This window comes from Nicotiana tabacum, chromosome 11 (genome assembly GCF_000715075.1).
Source record: "Nicotiana tabacum cultivar K326 chromosome 11, ASM71507v2, whole genome shotgun sequence".
NCBI classification, from domain to species: domain Eukaryota; kingdom Viridiplantae; phylum Streptophyta; class Magnoliopsida; order Solanales; family Solanaceae; genus Nicotiana; species Nicotiana tabacum.
This window is the reverse complement of record NC_134090.1, coordinates 169,765,271-169,792,363: the sequence shown is the minus strand read 5'-3', so window position 1 is coordinate 169,792,363 and position 27,093 is coordinate 169,765,271. Positions and strand designations below refer to the sequence as shown.

Below are 27,093 nucleotides of genomic sequence, written 5' to 3'. Positions count from 1 at the left end.
CCTTTCCTTGCGGTGTGTTTCTCCGAAACAAACAAAATTTTCTGCCCCTATTTCAATCAAAGAAAAATCTTGTCAGTTTAAAATGTGGTGGTTGGTTTGTGGACTTGACTTTGAGGGCTATTGATCATTCGCTTCTCATGATAATTGATTTCCACTCGAAGACATTGCTTGTTCAATGACTAACCACTTTCTCTGTCACCCTTATCATAGAAAATACCTCTTCTTCGTTAAAACCCAATACCTTCTATCTGTTGCATTGCTCATGAACCGACATCTACCAAACCTTTGTGTTTCACATGATCCCCACAGTATATTGATTGTTACCAACTTCAATGCACACATTGTTCTTTCTTGATTTAAATCACTGGCCTTGGTCTTGAGGTCTATTGCTCCATCGCTTGCCATGATAGCTTTGATTTGTACTTGAAAGATCTTGCTTGTCACTAGTTTACCACCCTTTTTGTCAATCTTATCACATAAAATACCTCTGATCTGTTCACCTTAACCCTCCATTTGTTGCATTGTTCAGGAATTGATGTATACCAAGCCCTTGTATTTCACACGAATCCCAAAACATGTTGATTGTTACCAGCTCAGTGCGCTTGTTGTTCTTTCTTGACTTATGATACTTTGATGTGCTAGCCAGATCTTGTTTTGTGCACTTGGAAAGCTGGTGGCAAATTTTGAAGTCATTTCTCACTTGTTCCGACCAAACAGACTCAGGAAGAGGAAATAAACAAGACAAAAGGAATAGAGTAAAGGACAATGGAAAGAGACGATTCCTAACAAGAAAACTACAAAGTGGAAACATATCAGATGCGGATACCGACTCTAATGACCATGACATGCACCTGTGGCCTATTCTGTCAATCAAGCATGATGTTCAACTCTTGTTGTACCTTTTTGCCGTGAAACTGGGCTTCAATGCTCCGATTATCCAATTCGATTCATGATCCTTATTCGACTTGTAGTGCCCGAAGGGGTTTCACCATCAAGCCTCTCTCATTTTGTTCTTTCTCTCAACTTATTGTCGCCTTAATGTGCCCGTAAAGGTTTTCACCAATAAGACTCTCATTTTTGATTTCTCTCAGCTTTCATCGCCTTACGATGCCCGTGAGGATTTTCACCAATAAGACTCTCTCATTTTTTTCATTTTCCTTATTTGGACCGGAGTGTTGCCCCTGATATGATTCACCTCTACTCGCTTGACTTGGCATCTATCGAAGACTGACTGGAAGGTCTTTCTTTGGACCGTAATGTGGGCTTTTGGATGGGGTTAGAAATAAAGGATATCAAAGGCTCAAAATAACTCAAATGGGTTCAAGATTACAACTTTCGGAATCAGATTTCTTACAACAACCACAATTTATGCCCCAGTTTTTTTGCTTGGGAACTTTTGGATTTTTATTTTGATGGGACCGAACCGTGAGGCTGCCTACATAGCCTTAAAGGAATCAGGTCGAACGTAGTTCATGCCATAGAAATTACTTTGTTGTTGTGATTTTTTTCCCTTTTTCTTGCTCTTTCTCTTCTTTTCTTTTCTTTCCTTTCTTTTTCTCTTTTTGTTATTTTATTGTTTTTTCTTTTTCTCTTTCTTTTTCTTCCTTTTTTTTCCTTTTCTTCTTCTTTTTCCTTTACTTATCCTTCACGCTTGCGTTTCTGATCTTTACTACTGATTCCGAAAGAGAGGTATGAAAGAAAATAAATAAGGCTCAAAGGGGTAACGAAGGATAAAGTGTTTAGATAGCAGAACAAAATGCCTTCGTCATTCCAATCTCCAAAACATGCCAAGTACAAACAACACAATTAAATAAACCAAGGAAAGCATTCGTAACATCTTTTGATTGCGCCAGACTTGATAACCATATCCACACATTCGCCTTCTACATTTGTTACATACAAAGCACCATTGGACAACACTCTCACTCTCATTACCACGAACGACCCCCTACTAATTTGGGGCAAACTTGCCGTTATCTTCGCCCGATGCAGCACGCTATATTTCAATAGTGTATTTTTATGTTCTATGTGCCCCAGTTTTACACAATTCGGGCTTGAAGTGATCTCAAAATTCCTTTACTTATTTTCCTCAAATGTCCCTACATCTTCAACATTGTTTCGTTGCTTTGCGACTAAACTGACTTTTAAAACCAGGCTGAGAATTACGCGTGCATGTCATGTCACTAGAGTCAGTCAGGAAAAGAACTATAAAAGAAAGAGAATTAAACGAAAATGACTAAAAACTACAGAAAACAGAAAATTGCATTAGACAGATGGTGAAAGGGTTTGGACAACAAAACAAACAAACTAAACTGGGATTACAAACCTAGAACAAACCTAGACAACACTAGACGGGCTACTATGACTAAACAAACTAGGAAAAATAAAAGGATAGAAGGGTTTGACTCACAAGACAATGTCCGGATTACAACCCTGAAATAACCCGGACAATAGAAATGACAACAAAATAAACCACCAAAACTCCTTCCTGGCTAACCAAGAAAGGAGCGCCTTTCCAATTGCCAAGCTCGGTATCTTAGCCATTGAATTCCGCATCAACATTACTAGGACATTCACAAACTTCCATCACATTGTTCCTAATAAATTGCTTTTGGGTTCCCTTTGCTGGATCGTTCTTAAGATCAACCTCTGATAGCACTGAAAACTTTGCAGCGTGTGGACCTTCGAGGATCTCAGAAGAATTCTCATATTCCTTTTCAAAACAAATCATACTCACCATATGCATCTCATTACGAACAGACGATGGACTTTGGCTAGTGTCTGCTGCATATGGATTTTGCACGACAATGTCACCTACATCAATAAGCTTCTGAATTGCTATCTTTAGATTCCAACACTTCTCTATGTCATGCCCCGAGGCATCTAAGCAATATGCGCACCTTTGAGAAAAATCAAACTTCTTTGACAGAGGGTTTGGCATTTTATATGAATCGGCTTCAACATGTCCAATTGCTTCAACCTTTGGAACAAACTGGCATATGATTCTCCAATAGGGGTAAAAACCTTTTCTTTTTTCCGCAACCTCTCATTCTTAAATGCTTGATTGGGCCGGAAACCTGATCCAGGGGGTTTTCGGTAGGCTCGTGGGGGTGGATAGGCATTTTGTGAAGCTGGGTACTGGGAAAGTGATGTACGATTTTGGGAGTTCCGTGGAGAGAAGTGGCATTGGGGAGGATCATCCGGTGCACAAGGATATCTACGAGGACGATGTCGAGGCTGGAAGTGTTGATCGGGAAAGCCCATCGGATCATTTTTTCTGTTTCTCTTTTTTCCACCCAAGCTTACTGGGATGTTCTGAATGTCTTTCGAACAACTCATGATTTTTCCTGACTTGATTCCCTCGTCTACTAGCTCCCTCATTTTTAACACATCATTGAAAGGCTTTCCCAAGGCCGGGATCAAATGACTGAAGTAGGTGGGCCCCTGGGCTTTTAGGAAAAGCTCAACCATTTCTTTTTCACCAATCGAGGTATTGACTCGAGCAGCCTGCTCCCCTCATCTGAGCCCAAACTCTCTAAAGCTTCCTCCGGCTTCTTTTCCATTTTAGATAGGGAGGAGCGGTCTGGGGTAACGCTTGATTTATATTGAAAGTATCGAACAAAATTTTGAGCCATGTCTCCCAATATAGGCCACTTACCAACATCTTGACGAGTATGCCAGTCCAAAGCTGCCCCAGTCAGGCTCTTACTGAAATATGCCATCAACAGGTCATCTTTCTCTCCAACGCTTCTCATTTCACTGCAATAGACCCTCAGGTGGGCTACCGGATCTCCACACCTATCATACAAGTTAAAATTTGGCACTTTAAACCCTGCGGGCAGGCGAACGTCAGGGGATACAAACAATTATTTGCAAGCCATGTTACCCTGGTCTCCCATTCCTTGCTTGTTCTTTAAGGACTGTTCTATGCCTTTCAGCTTCCTGGGTATCTCATCTCGCCCTTCTTTTCCTATGACCTTTTCATTTTCAGCATGAAGCTCATCCCAAGGGCTCTACTTGTATGAGTCAGGAACCTTGTGGCCAACCTTTGAGGGATAATATTGGACATCATGAGCTTTGAGTGGGTATTCATTGTTGGGGATAGTGGACATGACAGGAGGACAATTTTGGGAAAAGATAATTGGAGGACGAGTGATGGAGCTACTAGGGTGGTTGGGAAAGTTGTGATAAGCAGGTGGATTTGGAGAGTATGGGGGATCATTTGGTACTATGACCGGTGTTTGGGTAAGGGTAGCATCTAGGAAGCTAGGAGGTGGAGGGGGTGGTGCCTTCCCAGTCATCCAAGCATGATACATGTCTGTAATGTGTTGTCTTAACATCCTTACCTCATCAGCCAAACCGATGTCTTGTTCAACCGACTGATTTCGGGCACTGGTATCAACCAACCCAATTCTATTATTGTCTGCCATTGCCTTTTGACTTTATGTTGTAGAGAGGAGTTACTACTTCAAGAACCACAAACCAACCAACCTTCTACTATGAATATAGCAAAATGAAGCCATCACGTTAGCATTAGGTCATTTAACAACTAAGAATATCACATTACGTGCAATGCACCTAGTAACAATTAACGGTTCTAGAATGACTTTGAGGGTCACAAGGTCACTTGGCATCATCCCTCTTTTGTTCATTTGAATCTTCTCTTTTCTTTTCTTTCCTCGCACTTCTTAGCTCGCTCATTTTCTTTCCCCTTTTTTCGTTCTGATTATCGCTCTTTTTCTTTCTTCTCCTTTCTCACATCCCATAATTTCACCATCTTTTTTCTTCTTCTCTTTTTTTTTCTTTTTTTTTTCTTTTAAAAAAGTGATTCGATCGAACCTCGTGTAGGTTGCCTACGTATCATGACGCCGCATGAATCAGATCTTTGCGTAGTTCTGGAAGATCGGGAATAAAGTAAACAAACTGACATTTTTTTTACCTTAATGACTACTCTGATGAGAAAAAGAACTAAAAGAATTTGAATTTTCTAAACTGAATGTTCTATAATCTATTCCAAACTCAAGCTTAACGAACACATATTTTTTCACTCTTTTGAAAACAAATACTCTATGGGAATTATTAAGGGAAAATCGTAGAAGAGAAAAATATTTATTTTTTTATTTTTTTTAGGAAGAAAATCTAAAGAATAAACCACAGAAAAATATTTTGAATTTTCATTTGATATCTTGACGCAAGATTTCGAAACAAGCAAAAAAAAATATTTTTGATTTCAATTTTGATTGCCTAAAAGAGAAACTCTGAAAATAAATCAAAGGTAAAGTGTGTTCTCTTTTTTTTCTTCTATGTACAATATCCTAAAGAAAATAAAAAGATTTTTTTTTTCATTTTTCACTAATTTCCCAAAGAAACTTCTCAAAAGAAAATCTTTTTGGATTTTGAATTAACACCTTAAATAAAGCTTTTAAAGAAGTACTAAAAGAAAATTCTCTTTTTTTTTTGGAATTTTGGTCCTAATATACTTAAAAGAAACATAAAAATAATTCATTTTAAGTCCTAGATATTAATTGCCTAAAGGAAAAACAACCTCAAATTTTTTTATTTTTTCCATGTCTAGAATTAGTAATCTAAAGAAAACTTATAACGGAAATATAAAATGCAATATCTCTTATTTTTTGGATTTTTGAGTTACAACACATTTTTTTCAAATATAAAGAAGAAAATACAATAACAAAAAACTTGACATTATTGTACAAAACTAGAAAGTAAAAGACAGACATAAAATGAAGAACAGACTCAAAAAATAAAAATAAAACAAATCTCCTTAAGCAACTCCTGATTGAGCGGTCCTGACTGGATGGTCACGGGGTGCCTGTCATGCTCAAATTCCGGTAAATAAATCCACATCTGTATGAGAAAACTTTAAACCAACACTATGTGAGACAATAACACTCCCTACTGGACACAAGCAAGACATGATTGAGGCTATTTTTGCAAAATGACTTATTAGGCCAAAAGGTGGCTAGAAGTGCAAAATTTGGCTAAGACCCCACAAAGCCAAGAACCTAAGATTTACTAGGAAGACTGAACCCTATGTGGGTTGCCTATGTATCCCGCCCCGAGAGACGAGAATCAGGTTCGCATAGTTCGGGCAGATTGGATACGGGTGAGGAATAATAAAAAACAACTAATTAAGAGAAAATAAATTTTTTGTCTTTTGTTTTGAAAAATGATGAAACATGTAAACTCTTTTTGGATTTTCTTTTTCCTTTTTTTTTGATTTTTTTTTATTTTCGGAAAATGATAAAAAAAAAAGTGCAAAATCTTTTTGAATTTTTCCTGTTTTTTTTTTGTCTTTTTCTTAACAAAAATGTGACATAAAATATAATTGGGCTCTACTTGCTTTATTTTCACACTTCACCCTCTTTTCTCTCTCTTTTTTTCATTTGCCCTCAACTATCATTGGTTCGCCAAATGACCCTTTTACCCTTGAAGATTGCAACATGTAGCACATTAGGATGCATCAGGATGTTCTTTTATTTTTTGGGGTACACCTGTCCTAGACAGACCCAACCCCTGTGTTGAGTCCCCAAAGTCAGATGCACGTGATGCAAACAAGCGTTCCTACTAGGGATCCGGCATGAGGCTATGTTATTCTAGGTTTAAAAACCTGGGTACATTTGTTCTAGACCTGGCTTACCCGAGCGGACAGCTCGAGCCGAGGCGGGGACAACGTACCGGGAGCACTAAAGTCTACCTAGCCTAGTTACTTGACCCAACCTCGTTCTACTTGGTATGACTTCTAACAGAAAAGTGGGTCACGCGCACGTGTGCACCATAAATTCAGAAGACTCAGAAAGAACAAGGGTTTCGTAGCAGTTTATATATACAATTCAGATAATAACAAAGCGGTAAAAAGCAACATTTTGCACATTAGGCCCAAACATGTAAAAATCAGATAATAAATAAAGCCAAATATAACAATTATTCTAAGCTCGAATTCTTGAACCCTGAACGAGAGATTCTGGGTTAGATCCCCAGCAGAGTCGCCAAAGCTGTCACACCTCCTTTTTCCTACACCCCCGGAAGGGCATATAAAGGGAATTTTTTTCAACTTAAAGTGACAATCAAAACGGGATTATTTTTATTAAAATTCAGAGTCGCCACTTGAGATAATTTTATGGTGTCCCAAGTCAACGGTTCAAATCCCGAATCGAGGAAAATATTGACTCTGTATTACAGTCCGCGAACACAGAAATACGGGTAAGGAATTCTGTTAACCCGGGAGAAGGTGTGTTAGGCATTCCCGAGTTCCGTGGTTTTAGCACGGTCGCTTAAACTATTAAAATTGGCCTAATTATCTGACTTATTACATGTTTTAAACTTATGGTGTATTTTTAGCTTTTATAACTGCTTTTTTAGCTTGATTATTTGTAATTATAGAATTATCTTGAAACGAATCACGCGTACGTATATTCGTTTTATTTTGCATGTAAGGAATCATGTCACACGTACGTGTACATAATTAATAACACTTTTGGCGCGTCAAAATCATGTCACGCGAACGTGTCCACGGTTAATAACGCTTTTGTTGATTTATTAAGAAATATTTGGTTGAAGTTGCGCGAACGCATCCCTCAAGTCATTTTTTAGAGTCAAATTCGCAATTATGTTACGCGAACGTATACGTAATTACAATACTAGTCTAAATCGAGCCTAAAACAAACTATGAGTATTCATTTTTTAGAAATCGTAATCGTGTCACGCGAACGTGTACACAATTGAATTAATAACATTTTATTATTACTAAAATTGTATCGCCCAAAGTTGTGCGAACACATACTTTGACTTATATTTGGAAATCATAATTACGTCACGCGAACATCGAAAATCCTAAAGATTGCCTATCTGGGTGTTGGCGGCCTAAGCATGTCCCTAGCAATAAGCAACAAAGTATAGTAATATAACGTTTCAAATCCAAATTGTCACTCACGCTTAAATCTAATCCTTCTGCCGAAGCCTATAGTTTATACAATACTAAAAATTGCAACTGGTGGTTAATAAAGGAAAGCCAAAAGAACATTTTAACGCTCAATATGCTTCTGCTAGGATGAGAATTGCTAACTAGTGTTCAAATAGTCCTTTTAGCATTTAAAGTTGAAGAAAGAGATTAAATGTATCATTTGCTTGATTTAACAAAAATGGCATACGAACAAAAATAAAAAATAAAAAAAATACATGTACTAGTATTTTGTCTACAGACAAATCAATTCTAGAAAGGGGAAAACCTGTGTATACTGGTTTTATCTAAAGCCGCAATTCTTTTTATTTGAGTTTACCAACAAAGACTAACTCTTAACCCAACAAAATCAAAATCTATATAAACACACACAGACCATTTAAATGCAAAATTGTTGGATCAATTCTGTCCATAAGTCTTTTAACCAAGATAAAAGTTCAACCACAAATATATATAGCTCAATATTCACTATTGTTAACATTGCTAATTTTTATTCAATATAAGATCTCATTTGAGATTTCATACAATTAAAATAAGATTAACTTCAACCATAGACCCAATTAACAATTAACAACAAAAAAACAATCAAATTAGATGAACAACATCAACCAAACAACTAAAATTTCATGCCATCTATTCATCTACGCAAGCAAATACCATACGCACATATGAAATAACCATTAAAAAAAATGAAACAGGCCTTTTGTTGTTCGAATTATACAGTGGGTACAATGAAAGAGAAGCTCCAAAACAGTTTTGGACAGAGAAGAGGGCTGGTTTGGGGGTGCTTGGAATTTCGTTTTCTGCCTTCCAGAGCTGGAATTTTCAGCTTATTTGGGTGGGTTTTGGATGACGTTTTTGGTTGCTCTTTTTCAGAGTTTTCGCAGCAAATTTCTCCTCCTTTTCCAAATCTGTTTTCTCTCCCTATTTTTACCTCACATTTTCGTTCTAGCTCCTCCCTCCCTCCTTGACCGTGTGTGTGTATATGGAGATTATATGAATTGTGAGTGGAGAACAAAGTGGGGGACCAGGAGTGGGGAACAAAGGGGAGTGGATGTGAGGAAATAAAAGAGAGTGGGGGGGGCAGCGTAGGGGACAAAGGAAAGTGGGAAAGATGAGTGAAAAGTGAGGTATTGGTGAGATAAGTGGGAAAAAATTTAAATACGGTCAAAATTAGGTATTCACACTCATTTGTGTCAATAAGGTGGCCATATTTTCAGCCATAGAGTTGGATGGATCTAAGGGCACTGAGTGAACCACTGGAGTAATAGGTGCATTCCTGGTTGTCCATCCCGAATTTTGTGTCATCTTGTCAAGTAGACTCTGGCCTTCTCTCCATGTTTTGCTCAAAAATGCTCCACCAGCTGAAGCATCAACAATGTTCTTCACACTATTTGACAATCCCATGTAAAACTGCTGCCCCAACATCAGATCTGGAATACCATGGTGCGGGCATATAACTAGCATCCCTTTGAAGCGCCCCCATGTTTCATGCAGTGTCTCCATTGGTCTCTGTTTAAAACTCAAAATTTCATCAATTTGTTGAGCAGTCTTATTTGGTGGGTGGAACTTGTTATGGAATTGTCTAACTAACTCATCCCAAGTTGTTATAGAATTTATGAGAAGTGAGTTTAGCCAAGTCTGGGCAACTCATGTCACTGAGAATGGAAACAATAACAACTTGATTGCTTCAGGAGTTACGTTGGGCTGCCTTTGGGTTTTGCAGATAGATAGGAAATTCTTCAAGTGCTGCTGAGGATCTTTGACTTGTGACCCCGAAAATAGTCCCTTGTTCTGCAACATGTTATTCGTGATTTGGAATGACTCAGCCTGTATCTGCGGGACTACAATCGCTGTGGACAAAATTTCACCTGTGGGTTGTGCCCAGTCATAGAGAGCAGCCTCTGGCACTATTGGTACCGCTGGGTTTTCCTCGTGATCTCCCATGACTGTTTCGAATTGTGCAGTTGTTGGTTGTTGTTTGTTTTTCCGGTTGGCCCGATTCAAGGCCTTGAAAACTTTCTCGGGATCTAATAATGCTTCAAATACTTCACCAGATCTCGATGAGTTTCTAAGCATGCACATGTGCAACCAAGTCAACAAACATTAAAATTTCAATGTAAAAATTGGGTATAGAGAAAAATGACTACAATAAGAATTTTTGTACTTCTTTCAATTGTAATTGATAATACCGTTAAGTCCCCGGCAACAACGCCAAAATTTGATCACGCCCAACTATGCCTTATAAAAAGGACACGCGGACGTTGCAAATATAATCTGAGTATTTCACCCAGAGTCAAACCCACAAGGAGTTAACCTATCAATTACTCTTGTCAGACTTACTAAATTCTACGTAATCAACTTCCCAAACGTTTTGAATAACAATTGAGGATATTTTTACTAACTATGATGAACTGCAATTAAATAAATAAAGACTAACTATGATTAAGTTGTAAACAATTAAGAGAAGGATCTAAGGTAGTGATTTCCCCTATTGATGGAATCCCTTCCGGTTATGTTTCACATAGATTCACCTAATCGTCTTTATCAATCATGAGCACTCTTATTACCGTAAATCTCTTCCGAGTAATCACAATAATTTACTAGACGCACTCTCCCGAGTTATGCTAGCTGGCTTTGTTTATTACAGCTCACTTTAGATTGCACCCAAGGCTTTGTTATCCCTAATCCCGCCTTTAAACCCACAGTTATAGATCCCTCTTATACTTTGGGAGTGATGTTGTTCAACAACTACCTAAATATGCACTCTCTCCCGAGTTATGCACACTAAATAGGCACAGCTAATTGAGGATCCTATCAATTAAATACAACAAGAACATAGTTGAACAAATAGAGATTAAACCAGGCAAACTATATTAACATAACAAGAAGTTCATCCTTCAATAGGTTCCATCAAAACCCTAGACTAAATATTTAGCTACTCATAATGCTGTTCATAATTTCCCAAATAAATTGCATAATTAAATTACAAAGCAAATATGAAGGAATGAAGAATTTGATGCCAATCTCCTCCGGAAATTGCTCCAAACGTTTTCTCCCTTTCGCAATAGCCTCCCTAGGTCTAAGATATGTCCAAAGTCTTCAAAATGGCATTTTTACATGTATTTACACCAAGTAGGGTCGGGCCCAGACGGAAAAAACCTTTCCTGTGCGAAGTAGGACTAGCTCTGTAGAATTGGCACAGCCGCGCCGCAGGCTGCGCCGCACCATACGGCGCAGTAGTGCATTTTATCTGCAGCCTCATATTTTCGATTCAAGCTCAACTTTACATTGTTGCGTCGCGCCTTGCGGCGCCCCATGCGGCGCAGCAGTGCAATTTTCTCAGAGTGAACTTTTTTCGTCCTCTTTTAACATCCAAACTTGGTACACGACCTCCAAACACGATCCCGGCTTAATGCATTGAGCTTTTACTCAGACTTCAAAGCTCCAAATCGATCAATTTAGCTCCAAATTAACTTTTGAGCTCCGGATCGCTTCCTGCAAGGCATAAAACACGTACTAAGTGTAATTCACTATCATTTGAGCTCAAACGCACATAAAATGCAATCATTGGAATGTAATACCACGGCTAAAACACGAGTTTCTAGCCTAACATCAATAGCTAAATTTTGAAAGACAAAATCCTCAAATCTCGCCCTCTTAAATATGAATAAAAATCCCTTTTAATGGTTGTGTAACGTTGGGAATAAGTATTAAGATCTTCTGTAGCGGCCTTTTAATTTAATTTCTTTTCAACTGGTATCTTGTCTCTAAATTCATTCCTCCGGGCCTTGTGTCCTCAGAACTATCAGATATGAGACCGGTCACACAACCTTATCCATTATTATCTGATGGCTGACACACCTCCGCTCTATCATTATTGCCACGTGTCTGCACGTGAGGTGTCCATATGTGAACTACAAATTTTATCCATTATATACTTTAAGTTTGTTGACCCTATGATCTAACCAGTGACAAATTCAAATATTTTGTTGAATACAGTTTCCATCTCGAACTACTATATATTCGTAAAACAAATATAAATTAAACTAGACATGTATTTCAGAATTCACTCTTCAAATGCAGAATTAATGTACAATGTTAAATCTTGGGATTCACCACGTAGATCCTGCACAAATGATAAATCTGAAACAATCAGATTAAAATAGGAGTATTATTATTTTTAGATCGCACCAGTAACTATTTATAATCGGTAGCCGAAAAAGTGTATAAAATTTGTATATTATTTTATAATATTTTTTACCCTCAAAGCGGATAATAATTAAATTTATATGTGATTTTAGGAAAATGTGGTTTAATTCATTACAAATGATAAATTGCTTGAGATTAGACAAATAAAAGACGTGATAAAGTGTCAAACCAATTGTGGAGGGTGAAACCAGACTCGATAACAGCCTTAATGAGATGCCTGTCTTCGATCCCGGAAGCACAATAACGAAGCACTTGATGAACAAAAGAACTTTGAATAACAGCGAAAAATAAAAGTATATCGTCTTGATCTGCGTGTTATCATGTCTTTAATGAATAACCAAACCGCCCTTTATATAGTAGGGGAATGTTACCCTAAGAACAATTCCATAAAAGGTAAAAATCTTTTGTTCAACTATTCATCGGTTCTCTATCGATACGTGCCGAGATTCACGCCGTGATACCCAGCTGGTCGCGGATATCGCGGCCTTTTGTTGATCATGCTCAATTACTTGGTAATGCTCTCCGAGGCCTTTGGGGTTCGAACCGGACATGGGGGCCGTGGCCCTAATACTCCTGCGGGCAGGCATTTTTCCCGGACCACGGATCGAGAGGTTCATTGCCTTGACTCCGGTTCCTTGACTTTACGTCTCTTGCTCCGTTCACTTTATCGGAAATCGAGGCATCCCACGAGCTCGGTTTTATCCATATATAGATATTCCCCTCATTTCTCGGAGAGTAAGTTTACGGAAACGACGAGAAACACCAAGAACTATTCGATTCCTTTTCCAATATGCCGTGACAAAAATGACAAACAATTTGAAACGTCCCGTCAGTCGCTTCATAATGACTTCAAACGCGTGTCAGCCATGAGCAGGCCGTCCCTGGATGTGAAATGGAGTAATGCCTCTATAAATACCCCTCATTCGTTCATTTTTTACTTTTGACCAATCTTCTACCTCAGAATCTACAAGATATTACTGCCTTTCTTCATACTCCAATATTTTACCTTCGTTTTTCGAGATTTCTCAATAAGTTACGAATTTTTACTTATCTTCCACGCAAACTACCGCACTTGACCCTTTGTCTTTCAACCTTCATCTTTTTCAAGCTTTTTCCAGATAATAATGGCCAAAACTTCCAAATATTCTGCAAAAAGCTGTTTCTTCTTTTCAAGCAACTGCCGAAATTGATGAAACCACTCCCGATGTGGTCGACTCGGAGAGGTCCGCTGCCGACGTGGCTACCGATAAACCAGCTGTCGAACCTCCCTCGAAAATGTTCATCCCCGTGGGTTGTTTGGTCGTCAATAACTTTAAGGTTGAAAATCCCTCTTCGGTGCAGGGTCGGGGTAAGGAGTCATCAAAATATATATGCTCGATCATCGAAAATGTCCTCCCTGAGGTCCGAAAGGACTGCAACTGGGCAGATAAAGACATATTGGTCCCCGACTCTGAGAAGGCCATTACTACCCATGTCGAGGGATATCTAAGTGTCTACCCTTATCCTTTTTAAGAGCAAACACAATACTCTCTTAAAAGAAGCAAATTAAAGTATAAAGCTCATATAAAAGATTTATAAATCAATAGGAGTACAAGATTTCTTTGAACGTGATTGCAATGACAGGATCCATTTTAATGGGCATTGGGCAAAGACTTTGAAAGCAATTTGCCCCAGGAGAATTTTTAGTGTCAACTTGTACGGAGGAATTTGCCACCTTCAAAGTCTTCTCCAAAATCAGAAAATATTACCTATGCAGAACACGTCCTCTCAAGTTCTTTTGGAATATTTCTACAACAAAATTGGTAATTAAGACCAATAGTCTGTTTTTAAGTTAAATGGACAAGTTGTTGATTTTGCTTATTTATTTTTTCTATTTTAGTCATTTTTTAATCAAAATAGCGGACACTGAAGGCTCTCGCTCGCAAGCCCGTACTCCTATCAAAATGAGAAGCAACAAGTACACAACTGTTAGGCTCATTCAAGGCGTATTTACGGAAGTAGTAGGGAATTTGACAGTCAATTTTGAAAAAAGTTGGCTGTGCCACTACCAATTCACGTTCTTTATACACGTGTGTACTGTATACATACATTTAGCTCAGTAATATCAATGCTACATAAGCTTGGTCAATAATTAGATGCAGATGCAGTTAAAACACTAGTTTTGAACTTGAACATGATTAGGTGTCTAGATGAAAATCCATGGAGTTGAGGAGTTGGAAACAGAATTACATACAAGTGTTGTTTCACCACTTTCAACATGCAATGGGAGTATTAGAGCACCCTTATCCAATTCTAGTTTGAATAGGATTCAAGGCGAATCCTAGATTTAAACTTTATGAGTTCAGTATTTAGGATTCTTAATACTGAACTCATTATATCCTTAAAGTTATGGGTTCATATCTATAATTTATTGCGATTTTAGAATTTCTGCACATAAAATTGTGCTCCATGTTGATAGTTATGGATTCAATTGAACCCGTTGCTATAGGCTAAATCCGTTCCTAGATTCACCATGTTGTGCTTTTTTACTATAACTATAACTCTCATTTGAAACAATGTTAACATTTGAAACCACCTTGAAGGGATAAGTAAAATTGATTATGGATTGGTGGGAGAAAAATTATTGCTTTCTCTACAAAATGATAGCATCTGAAAAAATTTCTAATGAATTTGACTTCCCACGCCTAGCTATTTACAGAATTCTTCGCCTTACCAATAATGCCCTAAGACTTCGAAAGCAAGTTGACCAAAGAAGAATTTTTAGTGTCAACTTGTAGAGAGAAATTTGCCACCTTTAAAGTTTTCTTCAAACTAGAACATATGAAGTATTTTACTTGAATGAGGTATTATTACTTTTTGCCCGCGTCAGAAACTATTTACATCTGGTAGCCAAAAAAATATATAAAATTTGTATAGTTTTTGTATATAACATACATAATGTATATATACAAAATTTTACATTTTTTCAGCTATTATTTTTACAGCAGCTATACAGTATCATTTTTCCACTTGAATATGCCTATTATCCATTTGGAAGCATCTAAAATGCAGAGCACGTCTTCTCTCAAGATTGCAGCATTATTTATTTAATTTCAATAAGGGAATTAATTAGTAATTGAGACCTATATACTGTTTATGTATAATGGACAAGTAGTCGATTTTTTAATCCTCAGCAAGATACAAAAATACTCATTCTATCACAAATTCTAATCATGATTTTGTATTTTTCAAGAATTAGATTTTAGCACAAGTTTCTTTAGGTTCTGAAAAAATTTTCACCCTCCGTTCCAGTTTACTATGGCAGCATTTCCCTGTTACTAAAATCCATAAAAACTGATGGCTTTCCAAATTTGTAAGTAATCTAACTTGAACTTCTCATTTCCATTAATGACACTTTTGTAACCATACAAATGTTATGGCATGTTCAAGATCACAAGTTTGAAATATCTTTCTTTCTAAAAGTTTATGTCTAGTAAACTATGTCACATAAATTGAAACAGAGGGAGTATTAAAGGTGTTGAATTCAAAAATAATGTTCTTGAGCGAGGGTCTTTCGGAAACAGCCTCTCAACTCCTCTGAGGCAGAGGTAAGGTCTGCATACACTCTACCCTCCCCAGACCTCACTTGTGGGATTTTACTGGTTGTTATTGTTGTTGTTGTTGTTGAATTCAAAAGAAATGTCTAACATGCCAAGAAATGTGCAACTTGCAAATATAACAATTTCATATTGATTTCCATAATATATGTTGCCCCTCTTCTAAGTAGTCTAGCTATGAAGAGGGTAAAGAGCTATATGACTTCTAAATATAGTACTAGCTAGCTAGCCTGCAAGCCTGAAGTACTAAACATGGCTTTCCTTTGCCTAATTCTTCTTCTACCTTTGTTAGCTATGTCAATAGAGAGCACCACCATCACCAATCACACTAAACCTGGCTGCCAACCGAAATGCGGAAACATGACTGTTCCCTACCCATTTGGGATCGGTATAGGTGCCGGTTGCTCTATAAACCGTAAATTTGACATCAAATGCAATACCTCGTCCGATCCTCCGATTGCTTATCTCAGCACTGGAGGTATAGAGGTCCTCGACATATCAACTAGCCAAATACGAGTCAAAAACGTCTTAACACGCACCTGCTATGAACAAAATGGCAAACTAGCTAGCCAAGAAGCTATGGGAATCGGCACGGGAGTTCCATTTTTCACCTTATCTGATAAAGATAACAGGTTGACTCTCGTAGGCTGTGATGATTTGATTTTAGCTTTTGGACAATCGTTGATTGAAGAGCGTAATTTTAGCACTGGCTGTATAACTGCGTGCTCAAGAAGTGTGGATGTGAGCAATGGGACTTGTTCCGGGAGTGGTTGCTGTCAAGCACCCATCCCTAAGGGATTGACGGGCTTTGGGGGGGGTGGTGAATGGCATGCTTAACCATACTAAGGTCTGGTCCTTTAACCCTTGTGGCTATGCCTTCCTTGGTGAGCATGAAAAGTTTACGTTTCGGGGTGCATCAGATTTCACAGACCCGAATTTCATAAGCAGAATAGTGAAAGATGTACCTATTGTGATTGACTGGGCAATTGGGAACCAAAGTTGCAGTGAGGTTAAAAACTCCACTGCATATTCATGTAAGGAACATAGTCTGTGCATTGATTCTGAGAGTGGGCGTGGAGGTTATCGCTGCATTTGTGAGGAAGGATATGACGGTAATCCTTACCTTACTCCTGGCTGCCAAGGTTTGTGTTCTAGCCTAATCTATGCATGCACATATGTTCACTTTAACTTTGGATTGTTACAGTTGGCAGGATATTTCGTAAGTCTGGATTTTTTGGAATAGATCGCTTTTAACCATAGATCTCGAGTTTAAGTTCTACAGATGACGAATAGAGATTCGTCGAGCCATTGGATTTTCGAGCAAGAAAAACTCTAGTTTCTCACAGTTTAAGCAAATCTAGACGTTGCAACTTGCATAAGCATCAACTGCCTATTCGTGAATTCACGTTAGCAGCAATATGCGAAGTAAATAAATAAATAAATAGAAAACAGCAGTAGTGAACTCCCTCAACCCAACCCCGTTCTCCAAACAAGGGGTAAATTTTCCTTAATAAATGCACTAATTTGATTATTCCTCTAACAGATATCGATGAGTGCACAAAGAATCCTTGTGATGGAATTTGCAAAAACACTCCTGGAGGGTTTCAGTGTTCCTGTCCGAAGGGATACTTTGGTGACGGCCAGAAGGGACGTGGTTGCCAGAAGGAGCGTGATCTCCCCGTCTTGAAGTTATCTCTTGGTATGTAAACACAATACTATGAATGAAGTTTCAATTGAGCAATTTAGCAGGTGAATAAATTCTATGAAACCTTAGATATAAAGATAAACATTGGATAATAATATGGTTATAATAATAGATCCAACCTCAAAATAATTAGTTACAAAATCCAAATTTTGGTAGTTCTAGTCGTAGTCAACGCAAGGTTTTGAAACTTATGGGTTCAGGATTCTAAATCATTTAAGTTTCTGAGTTATAATTAATAATTTGTACATATTCAATGAATTTCTTAAGACAAATACGTGGTTTGGACTAAAGCTACTAGGTTCGACCGAACCCGTAGGTTCTACTCTCCCTCCGCCCTTGTCTGTTGGAGATGCAGGAAATAATAACACAGAAATAATCACAACAAACGAGGGGGGATAAAAAACGAAGACCATTTACATGGAAAATTCTTCTCAAATAAGAAAAAGAAAACTTGGCCTATGAACAAAACATCACATTATAGTAGGGAGATTTTACAACCAGTACATGTTAAGACTCTTCAATCTTACATGTTCCACATAAACTATCTTCACAATAATGTTGTTGAGCATGTCATATGATAAGTGCAATTTGATTGCATACTGACCGCCTTTTCATCTAAAGCTGTCCAATCTTTATATATCTTTAATGGTTTGTGGCTTCTATTTGTGTCTTCTACTGGCTAATGTAATCAGATAAGAAGATTCATCATCCTTCTAGTGGTCTGTTTCCATTTGTTGGGAACAAGGAAATAAGCAGCAAACGGTAATGATCACAACAAAGAATGAGAATGAAAAAAGAACACCAACTCGAAATTTGAAATGTGAAACGACTATTTTAGAAAGAGCTACTTATGTCAAGGATCCATAAATTAATATGCATCCAAAAACAAAAGTTCAATTTTATTCTTTGGTTTTGGGCAAAAATATCCCTCACAAATCTCATGTAGAACATGCCATTATCAAGCATGGGGCACTATCATCAGCGCATTCCTTCTGTGTTTTCACTGTAGGGGAAAATTGTAATGGCTGAATACATTCAAAAAGGGGTTGTGTGGGTTGGGGTACCAGGGCGGGGATAATTTTGGATTTAGAGAAGATCCTCCTTTGTTCAACTATTTGGGTAACCTGCAATGACAGTGTAAATTTCTTTTTCTTACGCTATCAATATAATTTAATATGACGTAACAAGTTTTAAGGATGAATAAGTAAACTGCTAAGTATAAGTTATACAAGAATTGGTCAACGGGTTAATTATCCCAATGTTTTTCTTAATATATATTCTACTCTATTCAAATGCAGGTTTAGGTCTTGGATTATTGTCACTACTGGTTAGTTTCAGTTGGATATACTTCGGTATAAAAAGGAGAAAAATCTTAAAATTACGGGAGAAGTTCTTCAAGCAAAATGGTGGTATGCTATTAAAGCAGCAGACATCGTCGAATTTAAATAAGGTGTTTACCATTGAAGAGCTTAAAAAAGCCACCAACAACTTTGCTAAAGATCGCATCCTTGGAGTAGGTGGAAATGGCATAGTTTACAAAGGGATTCTACCAGATCAACGCATAGTTGCAATCAAGAAGTCTAAACAGCTTGAGCAAAACCAAATAGAAGAGTTCATAAATGAGGTTGTAATACTCACTCAAATTAACCACCGAAATGTTGTGAAACTATTGGGTTGTTGCTTAGAGACCGAAGTCCCTTTATTGGTCTATGAATACATATCTCATGGTACCCTTCACCACCATATACATACCAATGGAGGAATGCCTTGGCTTTCTTGGCAAAATCGGTTAAGAATTGCTGTTGAATCTGCCGATGCCTTTAGTTATCTCCACTATGCAGCTTCTACACCTATCCTACATAGAGACATCAAGTCAGCAAATATACTACTAGATGACTACTACACAGCAAGGATTGCTGATTTTGGGGCTTCGAGGTTAAGACCTTTCGACCAGGCTGATATGAGTTCACTTATACCAGGAACATTGGGTTATCTAGATCCTGAAGGCATACAAATGGGATTGTCAGACAAGAGTGATGTCTACAGTTTTGGTGTAGTTCTAGCGGAATTGTTAGCGGGAAGAGAAGCTATTGATCTCACTCTACCCAACAAAGAAAAAAGTTTAGCTGCATATTTCAAAGCTTCTGTGAAGGAGAATCGCTTATTTCAAATTCTCCATCATAGGGTCTTGAAAGAAGGCTCTTTGGAGCAGCTTAATGCCATTGGTGAGCTTGTGGTTAGATGTCTTAACACAAAAGGAGAAGAAAGACCTACTATGAAAGAAGTGGCAACTGAATTGGAAGGATTTACTAAATATAATAGTCGTACATGGGCTCATCATGATCAAGAAAACAATCAACTAGAAATGGGAGAAATGATCAGTGAACAGGAGGACCTTTATAGTGTACTAATGTACACTTCCACCAATTATGATACATCATCAAGTGATCAACAAAGCACCGAAATTAGCGCGAAACGTGAAGAAAACCCCCTCTTTGATGACTAATTATTGAAATTTCATAAATTAGTGTATTTGCATCTTCATATGATCATTCATTCATTGCTAATTAAAACCCCAACAATTTAATAGGATATTTGTGTTTTTATGTGATCAACTTCCATAATTTATTTATTGCTTAATTACTATGATACACTACTGGTCTAGTATTTATGTATATGTAGGGTCGAATTTTAGTTTTCTTATAATTGGCCCTAAGGATGCGATCATACAAACACTAACGCACCGGATCCCATCAGAACTCCGAAGTTAAGCGTGCTTGGGCGAGAGTAGTACTAGGATGGGTGACCCCCTGGGAAGTCCTCGTGTTGCATCCCTTAAACTCCCCACAGTGTGGGATAAGACTGGGTATGTTGTTGTTGTTATAATTGGCCCTAATCGCTTTCTAAAACCCCATTAATGAAAGCAATGGTTGCTTGCCTCACATTGTTCCTTCCTCTCATTCTATGTGGTGTCAAAGTACTGTTACAGTGTCGTAAAAACAGGAAACTTTTCAAAAAGCAGAATACATCGACCCCCCACCCACCCACCCACCCCAAAACTAGCCAAAAAATCTTATTTAGAGCACCTAAATTTGGGGTGCGAAATTGAATACTTTAAGTAGTCCAAAATTATTCCAATTAAACCCCTCAAAAACAGCCAGCAAGAAATACAAAATTTTTTAGCAACTCTCGGATGAGGTGGAAAAAGACAAATCAAAAAAGAAAAAGAACTCCACCGACATAGGAGTTCACACACTCCTGATCAAAGTCTTGAGAAGGAGTGGTGCATGAATGGTGCAAATTGCAAAGCAGTAGAGAAAGATGGCGCTGGAGACGGGGAAGGAAAAGTGTAGGTGAGAGGCGGGGATCCTCCAAAATAGGAACAGAAAGTGGTGCATTTGAGAAGATTTTCACCGGTTGGAACGCATGGTAATGATTTGCCAGCGATAGAAGAAGAATGGCCAAAAAATCATGGTTAACTTTAGAAAAGGAAGACAATGGCTGGAAAATTCTGGCAAAACTCCCATATTTTCCTGTGAAAGTCTTTGCTATACACGCTCAATTTAAATTAGAAAATGCACGCTCTGTAATGTAAGCATTGAGGGTTCATTAGAACATATCTGACAACTTGAGATGTTCCCCAACTACAACCAGGTGTCTAAATGAAAATTATTGGATAATTCATGGGTAGAGGCAACGAGTGTGAACGATACAAGCTCCTAATAACATCAATTAGTTGATTAATACAAAATTAAAGGATAAAGTTGAAGAATGGACCTTGGGCCTAACTCAACCCCAAAAGCTAGCTCAAGAGGCGAGGATTGCCCAAGTCCATATAAGGAGACCACCCATCCTCTTCAATGTCGATGTGGGACTCAACACCCCCCCCCCACGCCCAGGACTAGACATCTGGAGCGTGGACAATTATGGAGGCCCAACATCAGAAAATCGGGATGGGTCCTGCTCTGATACCATGAAGAATGGACATTGGGCCTAACTCAACCCCAAAAGCTAACTCAAGAGGTGAGGATTGCCCAAGTCCATATAAGGAGACCACCCATCCTCTTCAATGTCGATGTGGGACTCAACACCCCCCCTCACGCCCAGGACTAGACATCTGGAGCGTGGACAATTATGGGGGCCCAACATCAGAAAATCGGGATGGGTCCTGCTCTGATACCATGAAGAATGGACCTTGGGCCTAACTCAACCCCAAAAGCTAGCTCAAGAGGTGAGGATTGCCCAAGTCCATATAAGGAGACCACTCATCCTCTTCAATGTCGATATGGGACTCAACATGTTAGATAATGAATGTAGACTTAATCTGAATGTAGACATAATCTTATGTAATATACATAACTAGCATAATTATAGGGATTCACAGCAGATTTATAGGATTTCCTTTTTGATTCTTTCCATAGTTAAGGCTCTATGTACTTGTATATATACTTGTTATTTCTTGAATACAACATAAGAGAGATTTCTCTATTGTCTCTATACTTTACATGGTATCAGAGCAGGTCTACTGCTCGCCAGAGTTGAGTCGAATCCGCTGCCGGAAATTCCTTGGCCAGAAGCTAATCTGAGGTCTTTTTGACATTTCCAGTTAACTTGTGGTGGTTCTCTAATCATAGAAGCACATTTTGGCAAAGAACAACCTCATACCAGATCTTATTCTCACTTTGTTTGGTCAGGTTTGAGTTTGGTTTATTGGTTATTCGATTTCTTTAATTCTGTGGTATTTTTCTGGGAGGCTGCCTGCGTGAGAAGCTTGCATCTTTAATTTTGACTCAGTATGGTGATCGATTAGTGACTTGATATTGTCTGTTGGGTCTTTCCTTATCAGAAACTTTGTTGGTCTCTAATTTTGTTTGAGTTGGGGACAAATTCGTTTGGTTCTTTGATTTGGTTGAGTGGATTATTAAAGTTGAATCCTGTTTAATAGATTGTTGATTTCATATCTACCAGGATCTGTTTGAGTATCTTTTAGCTTCGGGGACCTCTGTTAGTTTAATCAGTTTGTTATTGAAAGAAAAAAAATGATGGTAAAGAATAATAATGCAACAACTCCTAGTCCAACAATCTTGGTTTCAGATGAGTTTCTAAAATTCCTTCAATATCATAAATCAATTAAGGAATCTTCTTCAGTTACTGCCTTTGCTGGGTCAGATAAAACATGTCTTATCACCTCTTCCAATAAATGTGTGATCGATTCTGCTGCTACAAATCACATGACAGGTAATCCAAATATTTTTTCTAGCTTTCGCTCACATAAAGCACCCTCTCCGGTTACTATAGCTGATGGATCAACTTGTAGCAGTGTTGGATCTGGGACTGCTAAACCAACTTCCTCTATTACCCTGCCATCCGTATTAAGTCTACCAAACTTGGCCTTTAACTTGATTTATGTTAGTAAAATTACCAAAGACCTTAATTGTTGTGTTGCATTCTTTCCCGATCATTGTTTGTTTTTAGATCTTAAGAAGATGCAGGTTATTGGTAAATGATATATATCTGGTGATCTCTACATTCTTGATGAATGGGAGTCACGGTCTGTTGCATGCTCTAGTATCGTATCTCCTTTTGAAGCACATTGTTGACTTGGACATCCCTCTTTGCCTTTGTTAAAGAAGCTCTGTCCTCAATTTCAGAATATTTCATTATTGGATTGTGAGTCATGTCGATTTGCAAAACACCATCGCATCTCGTTAAGTCCAAGGGTTAATACACGAGCTGAGTCAGCTTTTGAGTTGGTCCATTCTGATGTTTGGGGACCATGTCCGGTTGTTTCTAAAACTGGGCATAAGTATTTTGTCACTTTTATAGATGATTTTTCTCGAATGATTTGGATTTACTTTATGAAGAGCCGCTCTGAAGTGTTTACTCATTTTCCTGCCTTTTGTGCTGAAGTCAAAACTCAATTCAATGCTTCAGTACGTACTCTAAGGAGTGATAACGCTAAAGAATACATGTCAGAGTTATTTCAGTCCTGCATGAGACAACATGGTATATTACATCAGTCTTCATGTGTTGATACACCCTCTCAAAATGGAGTTGCTGAGAGGAAGAATCGGCATCTACTTAAGACAGCTCGAGCACTTTTGTTCCAAATGAAGGTTCCTAAACAGTTCTGGGCTGATGCGGTTTCTACGGCTTGTTTTTTGATTAATCGCATGTCATCTAGTGTACTCGATGGTAATGTGCCTTATAGTGTTCTTTTTCCGAATAAGTCATTATTTCCGGTGGAACCTAAGGTGTTTGGAAGCACATGTTATGTTCGAGATGTTCGATCATCTCTTACCAAGTTGGATCCCAAAGCTGTGAAGTGTGTTTTCCTGGGCTATTCTCGCCTTCAGAAGGGATATCAATGTTATTCTACTGAGCTTGGCAAATACTTAGTGTCAACTGATGTGGTATTTTCAGAGACTACACCATTCTTCTATGCACCTCCCATTTCTACAAGCCGGGGGGAGGAAGATGAGTGGCTAGTATATCAGGTTACCCGTACTTTGATAGCACAATTAGATGATACTCTTCGATCCCCCAGTTCTTGTATTGAGCACCAATCGACTATTATACCTTCAGTACCTGCTCCAGCAAGACCTCCAATTGTTCAAGTTTATTCGAGGAGGCGAGAGACAAATGATACATGTCCCGCACCAGTTCCTGCATCATCTGATTCTTCTTTGCCTGATCCTCCAGATAACCTTAATCTTCCTATTGCTCTTCGCAAAGGTACACGTACTTGCAAATCGACATATTCTGTTGCTAACTTTGTTTCCTATGACCATTTATCCTCTACGTCTAGATCTATGATTGCTTCTCTAGACTCCATCTCCGTACCCAAAACAGTGAAGGAGGCTTTGAATCATCCCGGATGGTCTGATGCAATGCTTGAGGAAATACATGCTTTAGAGGACAACCACACATGGGATTTGGTAGATTTACCAAAGGGAAAGAAACCAGTGGGATGCAAGTGGGTCTTTACAGTTAAAGTTAATCCAGATGGTTATGTGGCAAGACTTAAGGCCAGACTTGTGGCGAAAGGGTATGCTCAGACTTATGGGGTGGATTATTCTGACACCTTCTCCCCGGTTGCCAAACTCACTTCTGTCCGCTTATTTATTTCTCTAGCTGCGTCAGAGAATTGGCCTTTACATCAGTTGGATATCAAGAATGCGTTCTTCATGGTGATCTTCAGGAGGAATTGTATATGGAGCAACCACCCGGTTTTGTTGCTCAGGGGGAGCATGGGAAAGTCTGTCATTTGAAGAAGTCCTTGTATGGCTTGAAGCAGAGTCCACGAGCTTGATTTGGCAAGTTCAGTGAGGTAGTTCAAGAGTTTGGGTTGAAAATGAGTAAGTGTGATCACTCAATCTTCTATCGGAAATTAGTAGCTGGCACTATTCTCCTTGTTGTATATGTTGATGATATTGTTATCACAGGAAGTGACTATGCTGGGATTTCTTCCCTCAAGTCTTTTCTGCATACTAGGTTTCATACAAAGGACTTGGGCCAGTTGAAATACTTTTTGGGAGTAGAAGTAAATAGAAGCAAGAAGGGAATTCTTTTGTCTCAGAGAAAGTACATTCTTGACTTGCTTGTAAAAACTGGAAAGTTGGCAGCTAAACCTTGCAGTACTCCAATGGTTCCTAATATGCATCTTATGAAAGATGATGGTGATCTTTTTGACGATCCAGAGAGATACAGGAGGTTAGTTGGGAAATTAAACTACCTTACTGTGACTCGTCCAGATATTGCTTTTGCGGTAAGTGTTGTTAGCCCGTTCATGTCTGCACCAACGGTCAAACATTGGGCAACTTTGGAACAGATTTTGTGTTACTTGAAAGGAGCTCCTGGACTTGGCATATTATATAGCAATCACAATCATACTCGTATTGAGTGTTTTGCAGATGCTGACTGGGCTGGATCGAAAATTGATAGAAGATCTACTACAGGTTATTGTGTCTTTGTTGGAGGAAACTTGGTATCATGGAGGAGTAAGAAGCAAACTGTTGTATCTCGATCTACTGCAGAATCCGAGAATATAGCTATGTCACAGTCTACATGTGAGATTATGTGGATACATCATCTGTTGACTGAAATTGGGTTAGAGCATCCAATACCAGCAAAACTTTGGTGTGACAATCAAGCTGCCCTCCATATTGCATCAAATCCGGTGTATCATGAAAGAACTAAGCATATTGAGGTTGACTGCCATTTTATTCGTGAGAAGATTCAGGAGAACTTGATCTCCACTGGCTACGTGAAGACAAGAGAGCAACCGGCTGAATTGTTCACAAAGGCGTTGAATGGAATTCGAGTTGATTACCTTTGTAACAAGCTGGACATGATCAATATCTATGCTCCAGCTTGAGGGGGGTGTTAGATAATGAATGTAGACATAATCTGAATGTAGACATAATCTTATGTAATATACATAGCTAGCATAATTATAGGGATTCACAGCAGATTTATAGGATTTCCTTTTTTATTCTTTCCATAGTTAAGGCTCTATGTACTTGTATATATACTTGTTATTTCTTGAATATAACATAAGAGAGATTTCTCTATTGTCTCTATACTTTACAAAAGTAAAGGCTCCAACGTACAGAAAAGATCTCATTGTTTAAGAAATAATCATAAAAACGAAGGAACCCACTATTTAATTTTTTATTTCTCTAATTTACTAGGCTTTTCATACCTAGGAGGATGTGTGATGAGACCTCTATTTACTTTTGCTCCTACAATCATTTGATATATATTTTATAATTCACTACAACAAAACAGACCAGCTGAGCTCGTTTTCAAAGCATATAGCGGCAATTGAAACTGCTACCTTATGCAACGTCGCAAACAGCAACTAAATTTCAGATTGTTGAGATTAAGAAAGGAGTCGAACAAGATCAAACAAGAAAAATGAATTCCGTAGAAATTTCTGAGAAGCAAAGGTTTAGACTAAAGTAAAAAAGAAAATTTTCAGAGAAAACTAACCTGATGGCCGGCAGTCGGCGGGAGATAAGGGATTAGTCAGGAATGCAACTTGTCCACCAGTAACAAACAACAAATGCAAATCTGTTGAAGAGAAAACAAACATAAGCAAGTGTTGCAATTTTGGAAATCCCCAATTTTTAAACCTAGGTCAAAATCTTATTTGTCACAAATTCTACGAATTATCTATGATTTGCGCCATGAAATTACCTTGAATCGATACAAATACTGGGAAAACGGATCATTCGAATCCCCAAATTCCTCAACTTTGAACGATGGGAGCTTCAGCTTCGGATCGATGAGAGTTCCCTCTCTTTCTTTGAGCTTCCCTCTTTCGAAAAATAATTGAATTTCCCTCCATTTTCATTTCCCTATTTTCTTTCCGAAGAAAATAAAGACTAGGCATATAACTCAAGGGCCTAAATGATTTTTAATAGAAATGAGTGTATATATGCATCAATTCAAGTTTTATTTTAATATCTTATCTTAATATCTTATCTAAATATTAAATTTTGACTTAATTATTTTCTTCAGCGAATATTTGAATACTTTTTAAGAAAATATAATATTGTATATAGATTTCAATCATGTTAATCTAATTTTTATTTAAT

General features: G+C 38.1%; 1 long non-coding RNA gene and 2 other non-coding genes across 4 annotated transcripts; 2 read left to right on the top strand and 1 right to left on the bottom strand.

Annotated features, from left to right (window-relative positions):
• Positions 1-9,416: 9,416 nt before the first annotated feature.
• On the top strand, positions 9,417-9,523 carry LOC142166662 (small nucleolar RNA R71). Its single transcript, XR_012697065.1, has one exon. It is a non-coding gene; the product is annotated as a small nucleolar RNA R71 (small nucleolar RNA).
• An 8,344-nt stretch (positions 9,524-17,867) lies between these two features.
• Positions 17,868-26,892, bottom strand: LOC142166436 (uncharacterized). 2 transcript variants are annotated; one of them, XR_012696862.1, is made up of 3 exons: positions 26,693-26,892; positions 26,486-26,566; positions 17,868-18,615 (listed from the first exon to the last, which is right to left on the bottom strand). It is a non-coding gene; the product is annotated as an uncharacterized LOC142166436 (long non-coding RNA). The 2 variants fall into 2 exon arrangements; XR_012696863.1 differs by having other exon boundaries at positions 17,868-18,212.
• On the top strand, positions 20,208-20,326 carry LOC142166607 (5S ribosomal RNA). Its single transcript, XR_012697011.1, has one exon. It is a non-coding gene; the product is annotated as a 5S ribosomal RNA (ribosomal RNA).
• Positions 26,893-27,093: the final 201 nt, after the last annotated feature.